The 15,121-nt window shown below is 49.0% G+C and overlaps 1 pseudogene; it reads left to right on the top strand.

Annotated features, from left to right (window-relative positions):
* Positions 1–12,415: 12,415 nt before the first annotated feature.
* Positions 12,416–14,888, top strand: LOC144758394 (uncharacterized; annotated as a pseudogene).
* The last annotated feature ends 233 nt before the right edge of the window (positions 14,889–15,121 follow it).

The raw sequence follows: 15,121 nt of genomic DNA, 5'->3' as shown, positions 1-15,121 counted from the left end.
CTGGAAGGAAGATCTGCACAGGGCACAGCTGACAGAAGCCCTGCCTGAAAAGAAGATCTGCACAAGGCGCAGCTGACAGAAACCCGTGCCTGGAATGAAGATCTGCACAAAGCGCAGCTGACAGAGGTCCAGCCTAGAAAGGAAGATCTGCACAGGGCACAGCTGACAGAAGCACTGCCTGAAAAGAAGATCTGCACAAGGCGCAGCTGACAGAAGCCCCTGCCTGGATTTGAAGATCTGCACAAGGCGCAGCTGACAGAGTTCCAGCCTAGAAAGGAAGATCTGCACAGGGCACAGCTGACAGAAACCCTGCCTGAAAAGAAGATCTGCACAAGGCGCAGCTGACAGAAGTCCGACCTAGAAAGGAAGATATGCACAAAGCGCAGCTGACAGAGGTCCAGCCTAGAAAGGAAGATCTGCACAAGGCGCAGCTGATAGAAGTCCTGCCTGGAAGGAAGATCTGCACAGGGCGCAGCTGACAGAAGCCCTGCCTGAAAAGGAGATCTGCACAAGGCGCAGCTGACAGAAGTCCTGCCTGGAAGGAAGATCTGCACAAGACACAGCTGACAGAAGTCCTCCCTAGAAGGATGATCTGCACAAGGCACAGCTGACAGAAGTCCTGCCTGGAAGGAAGATCTGCACAAGACACAGCTGACAGAAGTCCTGCCTGGAATGAAGATCTGCACAAGGCACAGCTGACAGAAGTCCTGCCTGGAATGAAGATCTGCACAAGGCGCAGCTGACAGATGTCCTGCCTGGAAGGAAGATCTGCACGAGGCACAGCTGACAGAAGTCCTGCCTGGAAGGAAGATCTGCACAAGACACAGCTGACAGAAGTCCTCCCTAGAAGGATGATCTGCACAAGGCACAGCTGACAGAAGTCCTGCCTGGAAGGAAGATCTGCACAAGACACAGCTGACAGAAGTCCTGCCTGGAATGAAGATCTGCACAAGGCACAGCTGACAGAAGTCCTGCCTGGAATGAAGATCTGCACAAGGCGCAGCTGACAGATGTCCTGCCTGGAAGGAAGATCTGCACAAGACACAGCTGACAGAAGTCCTGCCTGGAATGAAGATCTGCACAAGGCGCAGCTGACAGTAGTCCTGCCTGGAATGAAGAACTGCACAAGGCACAGCTGACAGAAGTCCGGCCTAGAAAGGAAGACATGCACAAGGCGCAGCTGACAGAGGTGCAGCCTGGAAGGAAGATCTGCACAAGGCGCAGCTGACAGAAGTCGCAGCCTGGAAGGAAGATCTGCACAAGGCACTGCTGACAGAAGTCCTGCCTGGAAGGGAGATCGGCACAAGGCACCGCTGAAAGAAGTCCTGCCCGGAAGGAAGATCTGCACAAGGCGTAGCTGACAGAAGTCGCAGCTTGGAAGGAAGATCAGCACAAGGCGCAGCTGACAGAAGTCGCAGCCTGGAAGGAAGATCTGCACAAGGCACAGCTGACAGAGGTCCTGCCTGGAAGGAAGATCTGCACAAGGCACAGCTGACAGAAGTCCTGCCTGGAAGGATAATCTGCACAAGGCACAGTTGACAGAAGTTCCGCCTGGAAGAAAGATCTGCACAGGGCACAGCTGACAGAAGTCCTGTCTAGATTTAAGATCTACACAAGGAGCAGCTGATAGAAGCCCTGCCTGAAAAGAAGATCTGCACAAGGCGCAGCTGACAGAAGTCCTGCCTGGAAGGAAGATCTGCACAAGACACAGCTGACAGAAGTCCTGCCTAGAAAGGACAATCTGCACAAGGCGCAGCTGACAGAGGTCTCTCCTGGAAGAAAGATCTGCACAGGGCACAGCTGACAGAAGTCCTGCCTGAAAAGAAGATCTGCACAAGGCGCAGCTGACAGAAGTCCTGCCTGGAAGGAAGATCTACACAAGACGCAGCTGACCGAAGTCCTGCCTGGAAGGAAGATCTGCAAAAGGCAAATCTGACAGAAGTCCCGCCTGGAAGAAAGATCTGCACAAGGCGCAGCTGACAGAAGCCCTCCCTGAAAAGAAGATCTGCACAAGGCACAGCTGACAGAAGTCCTGCCTGGAAGAAAGATCTGCACAAGGCGCAGCTGACAGAAGTCCTGCCTGGAAGAAAGATCTGCACAAGGCACAGCTGACAGAAGTTCCGCCTGGAAGAAAGATCTGCACAGGGCACAGCTGACAGAAGTCCTGTCTAGATTTAAGATCTACACAAGGAGCAGCTGATAGAAGCCCTGCCTGAAAAGAAGATCTGCACAAGGCGCTGCTGACAGAAGTCCTGCCTGGAATGAAGATCTGCACAAGGCACAGCTGACAAAAGTCCTGTCTGGAATGAAGATCTGCACAAGGCGCAGCTGACAGATGTCCTGCCTGGAAGGAAGATCTGCACGAGGCAGAGCTGACAGTAGTCCTGCCTGGAATGAAGAACTGCACAAGGCACAGCTGACAGAAGTCCTGCCTGGAAGGATAATCTGCACAAGGCACAGCTGACAGAAGTCCTGCCTGGAAGGAAGATCTGCACAAGACACAGCTGACAGAAGTCCGGCCTAGAAAGGAAGACATGCACAAGGCGCAGCTGACAGAGGTGCAGCCTGGAAGGAAGATCTGCACAAGGCGCAGCTGACAGAAGTCGCAGCCTGGAAGGAAGATCTGCACAAGGCGCAGCTGACAGAAGTCGCAGCCTGGAAGGAAGATCTGCACAAGGCACAGCTGACAGAGATCCTGCCTGGAAGGAAGATCTGCACAAGGCACAGCTGACAGAAGTCCTGCCTGGAAGGATAATCTGCACAAGGCACAGCTGACAGAAGTCCAGCCTAAAAGGAAGATCTGCACAAGGCACAGCTGACAGAAGTTCCGCCTGGAAGAAAGATCTGCACAGGGCACAGCTGACAGAAGTCCTGTCTAGATTTAAGATCTACACAAGGAGCAGCTGATAGAAGCCCTGCCTGAAAAGAAGATCTGCACAAGGCGCAGCTGACAGAAGTCCTGCCTGAAAAGAAGATCTGCACAAGGCGCAGCTGACAGAAGTCCTGCCTGGAAGGAAGATCTGCACAAGACGCAGCTGACCGAAGTCCTGCCTGGAAGGAAGATCTGCACAAGGCAAATCTGACAGAAGTCCCGCCTGGAAGAAAGATCTGCACAAGGCGCAGCTGACAGAAGCCCTGCCTGAAAAGAAGATCTGCACAAGGAACAGCTGACAGAAGTCCTGCCTGGAAGAAAGATCTGCACTAGGCGCAGCTGACAGAAGTCCTGCCTGGAAGAAAGATCTGCACAAGGCACAGCTGACAGAAGTTCCGACTGGAAGAAAGATCTGCACAGGGCACAGCTGACAGAAGTCCTGTCTAGATTTAAGGTCTACACAAGGAGCAGCTGATAGAAGCCCTGCCTGAAAAGAAGATCTGCACAAGGCGCAGCTGACAGAAGTCCTGCCTGGAATGAAGATCTGCACAAGGCGCAGCTGACAGATGTCCTGCCTGGAAGGAAGATCTGCACGAGGCACAGCTGACAGTAGGCCTGCCTGGAATGAAGAACTGCACAAGGCACAGCTGACAGAAGTCCGGCCTAGAAAGGAAGACATGCACAAGGCGCAGCTGACAGAGGTGCAGCCTGGAAGGAAGATCTGCACAAGGCGCAGCTGACAGAAGTCGCAGCCTGGAAGGAAGATCTGCACAAGGCACTGCTGACAGAAGTACTGCCTGGAAGGTAGATCGGCACAAGGCACCGCTGAAAGAAGTCCTGCCCGGAAGGAAGATCTGCACAAGGCGCAGCTGACAGAAGTCGCAGCCTGGAAGGAAGATCTGCACAAGGCGCAGCTAACAGAAGTCGCAGCCTGGAAGGAAGATCTGCACAAGGCACAGCTGACAGAGGTCCTACCTGGAAGGAAGATCTGCACAAGGCACAGCTGACAGAAGTCCTGCCTGGAAGGATAATCTGCACAAGGCACAGCTGACAGAAGTCCAGCCTAAAAGGAAGATCTGCACAAGGCACAGCTGACAGAAGTTCCGCCTGGAAGAAAGATCTGCACAGGGCACAGCTGACAGAAGTCCTGTCTAGATTTAAGATCTACACAAGGAGCAGCTGATAGAAGCCCTGCCTGAAAAGAAGATCTGCACAAGGCACAGCTGACAGAAGTCCTGCCTGGAAGGAAGATCTGCACAAGACACAGCTGACAGAAGCCCTGCCTGGAAAGGACAATCTGCACAAGGCGCAGCTGACAGAGGTCTCGCCTGGAAGAAAGATCTGCACAAGGCACAGCTGACAGAAGCCCCTGCCTGGAAGGAAGATCAGCACAAGGCGCAGCTGACAGAGGTCCAGCCTAGAAAGGAAGATCTGCACAAGGCGCAGCTGACAGACGTTCTGCCTGGAAGGAAGATCTGCACAAGACACAACTTACAGAAGTCCAGCCTGGCAGGAAGATCTGCACAAGGCGCAGCTGACAGAAGCAACATCCTGGAAGGAAGATCCGAACAAGTCACAGCTGACAGAAGTCCAGCCTAGAAGGAAGATCTGCACAAGGCGCATCTGACAGAAGTCGCAGCCTGGAAGGAAGATCTGCACAAGGCACAGCTGACAGAGGTCCTGCCTGGAAGGAAGATCCGCACAAGGCACAGCTGACAGAAGTCCTGCCTGGAAGGATAATCTGCACAAGGCACAGCTGACAGAAGTCCAGCCTAAAAGGAAGATCTGCACAAGGCACAGCTGACAGACGTTCCGCCTGGAAGAAAGATCTGCACAGGGCACAGCTGACAGAAGTCCTGTCTAGATTTAAGATCTACACAAGGAGCAGCTGATAGAAGCCCTGCCTGAAAAGAAGATCTGCACAAGGCACAGCTGACAGAAGTCCTACCTGGAAGGAAGATCTGCACAAGGCACAGCTGACAGAAGTCCTGCCTAGAAAGGACAATCTGCACAAGGCGCAGCTGACAGAGGTCTCGCCTGGAAGAAAGATCTGCACAGGGCACAGCTGACAGACGTCCTGCCTGAAAAGAAGATCTGCACAAGGCGCAGCTGACAGAAGTCCTGCCTGGAAGGAAGATCGGCACAAGACCCAGCTGACAGAAGTCTGGCCTGGGAGGAAGATATGCACAAGGCGCAGCTGACAGAAGCCCCTGCCTCGAATGAAGATCTGCACAAGGCGCAGCTGACAGAGGTCCAGCCTAGAAAGGAAGATCTGCACAAGGCGCAGCTGACAGACGTTCTGCCTGGAAGAAAGATTTTCACAAGGCACAGCTGACAGAAGTCCTGCCTGGAAAGAAGATCTGCACAAAGACGCAGCTGACCGTAGTCCTGCCTGGAAGGCAGATCTGCACAAGGCACAGCTATCAGAAGCCCTGCCCAGAAGGATGATCTGCACAAGGCGCAGCTGAGAGAAGCCGCAGCCTGGAAGGAAGATCTGCTCAAGGCACAGATGACAGAAGTCCAGCCTTGAAGGAAGATCTGCACAAGGCACAGCTGACAGAAGCCGCAGCCTAGAAGGAAGATCTGCTCAAGGCACAGATGACAGAAGTCCAGCCTTGAAGGAAGATCTGCACAAGACACAGCTGACAGAAGCCGCAGCCTAGAAGGAAGATCTGCTCAAGGCACAGATGACAGAAGTCCAGCCTTGAAGTAAGATCTGCACAAGACACAGCTGACAGAAGTCCAGCCTTGAAGGAAGATATGCACAAGGCACAGCTGACAGAAGTCCAGCCTTGAAGGAAGATCTGGTCAAGGCACAGCTGACAGAAGTCCAGCCTTGAAGGAAGATCTGCACAAGGCGCGGCTGACAGAAGCCCTGCCTGGAAAGGACAATCTGCACAAGGCGCAGCTGACAGAGGTCTCGCCTGGAAGAAAGATCTGCACAGGGCACAGCTGACAGAAGTCCTGTCTAGATTTAAGATCTACACAAGGAGCAGCTGATAGAAGCCCTGCCTGAAAAGAAGATCTGCACAAGGCTCAGCTGACAGAAGTCCTGCCTGGAAGGAAGATCTGCACAAGACACAGCTGACAGAAGTTCTGCCTAGAAAGGACAATCTGCACAAGGCGCAGCTGACAGAGGTCTCGCCTGGAAGAAAGATCTGCACAGGGCACAGCTGACAGAAGTCCTGCCTGAAAAGAAGATCTGCACAAGGCGCAGCTGACAGAAGTCCTGCCTGGAAGGAAGATCTGCACAAGACGCAGCTGACAGAAGTCCTGCCTCGAAGGAAGATCTGCACAAGGCGCAGCTGACAGAAGTCCTGCCTATAAAGGAAGATCTGCACAAGGCAAATCTGACAGAAGTCCCGCCTGGAAGAAAGATCTGCACTAGGCGCAGCGGACAGAAGCCCTGCCTGAAAAGAAGATCTGCACAAGGCACAGCTGACAGAAGTCCTGCCTGGAAGAAAGATCTGCACAAGGCGCAGCTGACAGAAGCCCTGCCTGGAAAGGACAATCAGCACAAGGCGCAGCTGACAGAGGTCTCGCCTGGAAGAAAGATCTGCACAGGGCACAGCTGACAGAAGTCCTGCCTGAAAAGAAGATCTGCACAAGGCGCAGCTGACAGAAGTCCTGCCTGGAAGGAAGATCAGCACAAGGCACAGCTGACAGAGGTCCAGCCTAGAAAGGAAGATCTGCACAAGGCGCAGCTGACAGACGTTCTGCCTGGAAGGAAGATCTGCACAAGACACAACTGACAGAAGTCCAGCCTGGCAGGAAGATCTGCACAAGGCACAGCTGACAGAAGCAACATCCTGGAAGGAAGATCCGAACAAGTCACAGCTGACAGAAGTCCAGCCTAGAAGGAAGATCTGTACAAGGCGCAGCTGACAGAAGTCGCAGCCTGGAAGGAAGATCTGCACAAGGCACAGCTGACAGAGATCCTGCCTGGAAGGAAGATCCGCACAAGGCACAGCTGACAGAAGTCCTGCCTGGAAGGATAATCTGCACAAGGCACAGCTGACAGAAGTCCATCCTAAAAGGAAGATCTGCACAAAGCATAGCTGACAGAAGTTCCGCCTGGAAGAAAGATCTGCACAGGGCACAGCTGACAGAAGTCCTGTCTAGATTTAAGATCTACACAAGGAGCAGCTGATAGAAGCCCTGCCTGAAAAGAAGATCTGCACAAGGCGCAGCTGACAGAAGTCCTGCCTGGAAGGAAGATCTGCACAAGACACAGCTGACAGAAGTCCTACCTGGAAGGAAGATCTGCACAAGGCACAGCTGACAGAAGTCCTGCCTAGAAAGGACAATCTGCACAAGGCGCAGCTGACAGAGGTCTCGCCTGGAAGAAAGATCTGCACAGGGCACAGCTGACAGACGTCCTGCCTGAAAGGAAGATCTGCACAAGGCGCAGCTGACAGATGTCCTGCCTGGAAGGAAGATCTGCACAAGACCCAGCTGACCGAAGTCCTGCCTGGAAGGAAGATCTGCACAAGGCAAATCTGACAGAAGTCCCGCCTGGAAGAAAGATCTGCACAAGGCGTAGCTGACAGAAGCCCTGCCTGAAAAGAAGATCTGCACAAGGCGCAGCTGACAGAAGTCTGGCCTGGGAGGAAGATATGCACAAGGCGCAGCTGACAGAAGCCCCTGCCTGGAATGAAGATCTGCACAAGGCGCAGCTGACAGAGGTCCAGCCTAGAAAGGAAGATCTGCACAAGGCGCAGCTGACAGACGTTCTGCCTGGAAGAAAGATTTTCACAAGGCACAGCTGACAGAAGTCCTGCCTGGAAAGAAGATCTGCACAAAGACGCAGCTGACAGTAGTCCTGCCTGGAAGGCAGATCTGCACAAGGCACAGCTATCAGAAGCCCTGCCCAGAAGGATGATCCGCACAAGGCGTAGCTGAGAGAAGCCGCAGCCTGGAAGGAAGATCTGCTCAAGGCACAGATGACAGAAGTCCAGCCTTGAAGGAAGATCTGCACAAGGCACAGCTGACAGAAGCCGCAGCCTAGAAGGAAGATCTGCTCAAGGCACAGATGACAGAACTCCAGCCTTGAAGGAAGATCTGCACAAGACACAGCTGACAGAAGCCGCAGCCTAGAAGGAAGATCTGCTCAAGGCACAGATGACAGAAGTCCAGCCTTGAAGTAAGATCTGCACAAGACACAGCTGACAGAAGTCCAGCCTTGAAGGAAGATCTGCACAAGGCACAGCTGACAGAAGTCTGGCCGGGGAGGAAGATATGCACAAGGCGCGGCTGACAGAAGCTGCAGCCTGGAAGGAAGATCTGCACAAGGCGCAGCTGACAGAGGTCCTGCCTGGAAGGAAGATCTGTACAAGGCGCAGCTGACAGAAGTCTGGCCTCGGAGGAAGATCTGCACAAGGCGCGGCTGACAGAAGCCGCAGCCTGAAAGGAAGATCTGCACAAGGCGCGGCTGACAGAAGCCGCAGCCTGAAAGGAAGATCTGCACAAGGCACCGCTGACAGAAGCCGCAGCCTGGAAGGAAGATCTGCACAAGGCGCAGCTGACAGAGGTCCTGCCTGGAAGGAAGATCTGTACAAGGCGCAGCTGACAGAAGTCTGGCCTCGGAGGAAGATCTGCACAAGGCGCGGCTGACAGAAGCCGCAGCCTGAAAGGAAGATCTGCACAAGACACGCTGACAGAAGCCGCAGCCTGGAAGGAAGATATGCACAGGGCACAGCTGACAGAAGTCCTGCCTGGAAGGACAATATGCACAAGGCGCATCTGACAGAAGTCCTGCCTGGAAGGGAGATCTGCACAAGGCACCGCTGACAGAAGTCCTGCCTATAAAGGAAGATCTGCACAAGGCACAGCTGATACAAGTCCTGCCTGGAAGAAAGATCTGCACAAGGCGCAGCTGACAGAAGCCCTGCCTGAAAAGAAGATCTGCACTAGGCGCAGCTGACAGAAGTCCTGCCTGGAAGGAAGATCTGCACAAGGCGCAGCTGACAGAAGTCTGGCCTGGGAGGAAGATCTGCACAAGGCGCAGCTGACAGAGGTCCAGCCTAGAAAGGAAGATCCGCCCAAGGCGCAGCTGACAGACCTTCTGCCTGGAAGGAAGATCTGCACAAGACACAGCTGACAGAAGTCCTGCCTAGAAGGAAGATCTGCACAAGGCGCAGCTGACAGAAGTCCTGCCTGGAAGGACAATATGCACCAGGCGCATCTGACAGAAGTCCTGCCTGGAAGGACAATCTGCACAAGGAGCAGCTGACTGAGGTCCTGCTTGGAAGGAAGATCTGCACAAGGCGCAGTTGACAGAAGTCCTGCCTATAAAGGAAGATCTGCACAAGACACGGCTGACAGACAATTTGCATGGTGGTGACCTCAAAGCAGTGAGAGACCCACAAACCACAAGATCCTTCAAGTCCAGCTAGCCACACTGGACACAATGTACACCAAAGGCCTGATTTAGATTTCAGCGGATGATTAATTCCATCACAATGTGACAGGTTTCCTGCCCGCCCCATTAAAAATGCATTACATCCTGTTGCAATTATAATGAGGCAGACAGGATATCTGTCCCGTTTTGATTAGGCCTTGGTGTAGTTTGCAGAGTTTCACTCCGCTGAACTCCACAAAGTGACAGGGAAACTCCGCCTCACTCTGCGGACTTCCGCAAGTGGCAGAGTTTGTTAAGTTGCGCTGCTCGCACTGATTGTTTGTGCCAGGAGTTTGTCCCACCCTGTAAAATCAGCACAAACGGCACAACGCGTTGCTCCAGAGGGCGCTGCTGCTTTCTGCCGCTCGATTTGACATTCTAATCGAGTGGCAGCTTCATCAAGGAGAAAGACAGATTTCTACACTTGAGTGCTCGCGAACTCCCGCAATGAGAAATCTCACCAGGAGGTCTAGCGCGTTATATTTTCTCACACGCACCCGCCACCATACCATTGGAGAACCGCTTGAGAAAAAAAACTCAGTTCTGCACTACTTCTTGGAGTTTTTTGGAACTCCGCACTCTGTGCAAAAATTTGCGAGCTTCGACGGCAGAGCTGAATTCTTCACCCGATCCTAGTTTTGAGGCTATAATCTGTTGGACAAACTCTAAACTAGGCCATATATCTGCAATAAGTGTTGTAGAAGAAGTGAGAACCACAGCCTTGTGACTATCAGGCATTTATCTGACTTCTGATGAACCCCACAGAGTGAGTGCGCAGCCAGAGGGCAGTAGAGGGACCGAAGGACAGGAAATTAGGTAAACTTGAATATGAGAAATATGGAGAGATAGAAATTCCGCATCACTTGTGGATAACTGACACCTCCTCCTGCTCTGCCAAATGCCCATCCAGTCACAAAGTGTCATCCAGGGCCCCAAACGGAGAACATCATGCCAGATGCCATGTAATGGTGGAAAAGGGGAAAAAAGAGTAATATGCACACATCTGCTGCGGGATATTTCAGGTAAATTATTGGTTGTGATGGATTCTCTATAAGTACTAAATGACTGTTATTGTTAAATATTAAATTATATGAATCATCGTTTGTTTACCTTATCTGCGCTTATAGTGTAAATGACGGGCCTTACAGTGAACCCCTCGCTCTGTTTTACACCAAAGCCCCGGAAGGAGCTGCATCTTACAGAACTTTATCTACTTTAGGAAGAACTAAAGACTTGCTTTTTAAAGTTGTCTTTCAGGACCAGAACCGAGCGCTGTAAGTTGCACTAGTTTCAGGGAGATGGACAGATGTTATGGCGATAGGAAACCCCCCTCAACTGACAATAATGTTCCAATCTTCCAAGTTAGAAGAAACCAGAAATGCTTTAACCAAGGGAGCTGTTGAAAGTGTCAAAGGTAGCTTATGAACAGCAGGTAAAGACAGGACTTGGTATTTGAGATGATCTTAAGTGAATATGAAAAGAATGAGAAGAAGTGTGTAAATGGAGTTACCTTTGTTGTATACCTCGTGAAAAAGTTACTGGAAATTTTGCAGCCCCGCCTGATCCATCTCTTTTTCTAAACTCTATTGTTGTTTAAATGAAATCCTGACCATATGCGTCTATCTTAAGCTATACCTCGAGCACTTGGGTGCTCCGGGGGCGCCCTTACTTTGCTAAGTTAGCCTGTAAACGCTGGTAAATCACCTCCTTTTCACACATTAATAAGATGTCACCTGATGAACAGAACTTTTAGTTAAATATCTGTGTATGATGAACAATTCCTTGCTAAGTTTTAAAGGCGGTAAAGAAGAAGGGGGAGATTTACTAATATTTTGCGCCGTATTTTCATCACAAAAGTGGCACAAAACAGCGCAAAATCTTATTTTCCTAATTTACTTTCCAGCCCTACTCTTGTTTAGCGCTGGAAATAACGTAAAAGTAATGTGAAGCAGTACATATCACTGCTTCGCATTACTTCACACCTTGGGGTCCTGTCAAGGGGGGTGCATGGGCGTTCCCGTGCAACCACCCAAGGTTTCTCACGCTAAAACCAATTTACCAAATACAGTAGATTGGGTTTAGCATGAAAAAACTGCACCCTTTTATACTAGGTGCAAAGGAAGGAGAAATGCTTTGATTTATCCTTCCTTTTCCGACTTTGCATGCATGCTGCACTCTGCAACACGCATACAAAGTGGGAAAAGCATTCCCTCGTGTCAACTATTTTGTACAGGAAGGGTGTCCGTCCTGTACAAAAACCTATGCTGGGCTCACACACACACACACCCTACCGCTCTTGTGCTAAGGTGTGTGCATGGCGCAGGGCCTCTGTAATCAGTGCCGGCGCAAGGGAAAGGGAAGGAGAGAGCCATATCTTTGAAAATATGGTGCTTTCCTGCTCCCTCCCTGTCGAGCATCGCAGCCTCGCGGGGGGGGGGCTACGCTGCATTGTGTGGAGATTTGGTAAATCTCCCCAGAAATGTCTTTTACAACCAGTTAAACATTGTGAATTATAATTCCAATATGTTTCAATTTAGTAATTTTCAATATCTTTACATCCAACAGAAAACAAGCCTCGACTGTATGAAATGACCATCAATAATGAAGAGAATGCTGTAAATCTTCAATAATAGCAGAAATAATGAGCTACAGTATTCAGGAAAACATCAGCGCAGTCGGCGACAGAGGAACCTGCACACAAACAGACAGATCCCGGATGAAGCATCAAGGGCAGTTCAGTGATTGTAAGAGTCTGAGCTGAGCACCTCAACGCCACAAGATGAAGAAATGACCTTAGGAAAATTAAGGCAACAACAATACCAAACCAACTCTTGTATAAACAAGTGTCCAGTACCAACTTTGATCATGGGATCTGTATGGTGTGATTACCGCAGTGCTCTGTTTTGTAATATGATGACAAGCCATCATTCCGTGCTCTAGGTGAATTGTAAACTCTTTCTGGACAAACCACAGTAACCAGAGAAAAGCACAACAGAGCGGAGCCAGACAACTGACAGGTAAAGGAAAGACGAGTTCTTCTATCTACAATACAATAGACAGTCCTAATTTGCACCGGTCAGAAGGAAGATACATCTTTACCCTCAAGCATGCATAGCCATAATTCAATCTAAAGGCACAATCTCCTACAAAAACCATTCAAGTGCAGTGAATGTGTCAAGAGCTTTAGTAGGTTATCAGAACTACAAAGACACCAGCGAACACACACAGGAGAAAAGCCATTCAAGTGCAGTGAATGTGTCAAGAGCTTTAGTAGGTTATCAGAACTACAAATACACCATCGAACACACACAGGGGAAAAGCCATACCATTGCATTGAATGTGGGAAGAGCTTTAGTCAGTTATCAAGCCTTCAAAGTCATCAGAGAACACACACAGGGGAAAAGCCATTCAAGTGCAGTGAGTGTGTAAAGAGCTTTAGTCAATTATCAAAGCTACAAAGACATCAGCGAACACACACAGGGGAAAAACCATTCAAGTGCAGTGAATGTGCAAAGTGCTTTAGTGAGTTATCAAGCCTTCAAAGACATCAGCAAACCCACGCAAGGGAAAAGCCATTGAAGTGCAGTGAATGTGTGAAAAGCTTTAGTTACTTATCAGACCTACAAAGACACCATCGAACACACACAGGGGAAAAACCATTCAAGTGCAGTGAATGTGCAAAGTGCTTTAGTGAGTTATCAAGCCTTCAAAGACATCAGCGAACACACACAGGGGAAAAACCATTCAAGTGCAGTGAATGTGTGAAGAGCTTTAGTCACTTATCAGACCTACAAAGACATCAACAAACACACACAGGGGAAAAACCATTCAAGTGCAGTGAATGTGTGAAGAGCTTTAGTCAATTATCACACCTTCAAAGTCATCAACGAACACACACAGGGGAAAAACCATTCAAATGCAGTGAATGTGCAAAGTGCTTTAGTCAGTTATCAGACCTAAACAGTCATCAGCGAACACACACTGGGGAAAATCCCTATCATTGTAGTGAATGTGACAGTAGTTTTCGCAGCTCTTCAGCATTAAGGTATCATCAGCGAACTCACACAGGAGAAAAACCATTCAAGTGCAATGAATGTCTAAAGAGCTTTAGTCAATTATCAGTGCTACAAAGACATCAGCGAACACACACAGGGGAAAAACCATTCAAGTGCAGTGAATGTGCAAAGTGCTTTAGTGAGTTATCAAGCCTTCAAAGACATCAGCAAACACATACAGGAGAAAAGCCATTTAAATGCTGTGAATGTGGGAAGAGCTTTAGTAAATTAGAAAATCTAGAAACACATCATCGAACTCACACAGGGGAAAAACTATATATTTGCAATGAATGTGAAAGCATTTTTAGTCGTTACTCAACATTAAGGATTCATCAGCGAACACACACAGGGGAATAGCCATTCAAGTGCAGTGAATGTGCAAAGTGCCTTAGTCACTTATCAAACCTCCAAACACATCAGCGAATGCACACAGGGGAAAAACCCTATAATTGTAGTGAATGTGACAGTAGTTTTCACTTCTCCTCAGCATTAAGGTATCATCAACAAACTCACACAGGGGAAAATAATTCAAGTTCTATGAATGTGGGAAGAGTTTTAGTCGATTATCAGAGCTACAAAGCCAGCAGCGAACACACACGAAGGAAAACATAGAAGGGCACTGAAAGTGAGAAGGGCTTTTATCAATGCTCGATCCCACACAACCCTCTGTGAATACACTGCTTCATTTAACTCAATGGAAATAATCCTAGAGATGCAGAGACTACGAAAAGATTTTAAGAACATCAAAAATAATATTGACCCATCGGAGGACATAGACAAGAGCTGAACAGTGCAGTTATTATGAGAGGAATGAATTACGGAAAAAGATTACATTCAAATTATGTGGGACATTGAAATACCAGATTATAGAAGACTGGACTAGCTGTAAAGAAGAAAAGCAGATAACAGTATTTGCAGAATTATAAAAGTGTTTGTATTCGTGATTGTTCACTTCCGTACACATAGCAAAGTGACATGATGCACCAGGATACACAATGGGAGACGAACACATTGTGGACTAAAAGAAAAGAAACATACTTGATTTTTATTTGGTGAAGAAGAGATACAAAGAAAAACATTCAATTGCATCTGATCACACTACCTGTAAAAGCAACACTGAACAATACTGGGATTAACAACGGTACTTTCAGCTAACTTGTAAGATTAAAACCTGTAAACCCAACGCATCCAGAGTGGACATGTTGTCAGGGCTCTGGAGATGGAAGCTTCATTGGTAAAATGCATGTATTACTATTAACAAATGCCACTGCAGTATATGTAATGAACTAAAGCGAAGCACAGGTGTTCAAGATATAACCTATTTTCAGATATAAAAGAGCATATACCTTGTTTTTAAGTAATGTTTGCTGCACCTTTTACACACTGTTACCGGTTGGTGGATCAGCTTGTGCGTCAAGCCTTATAACACAGTGTGACGCGTGGCTCCTCTCAAGCTTGGCTCTCTCTATTCATTTGGTGACTTGCCATACTCTACTTTTGACCAGAATTGAGCCACTGTAAGCAGCAGACTCTGAATAATGTGGTGAAATAGTGAAATCTCACATCAAAAGCATATATGTCTCAGGACAATCAGTTGCACTTCCAGTAGTTCAAGTTCAAGTTCAAGAGAGACTTTATTTTGGTTATATTTCAAACCATAAAAGTACACATATAAACAATACTATTAAAAACACATTGTTCACATTATTTCCACAGATTATATCCACAATACAAAGCCATATTTACACATGTCTCAGTAAACGGGATGGTTGAAAAGTGCAAAAGTGCAAAGTG

The sequence above is a fragment of the Lissotriton helveticus genome, chromosome 1_1 (assembly GCF_964261635.1).
Source record: "Lissotriton helveticus chromosome 1_1, aLisHel1.1, whole genome shotgun sequence".
Lineage (NCBI taxonomy): Eukaryota > Metazoa > Chordata > Amphibia > Caudata > Salamandridae > Lissotriton > Lissotriton helveticus.
This window is presented reverse-complemented; position numbering and strand designations above follow the sequence as displayed.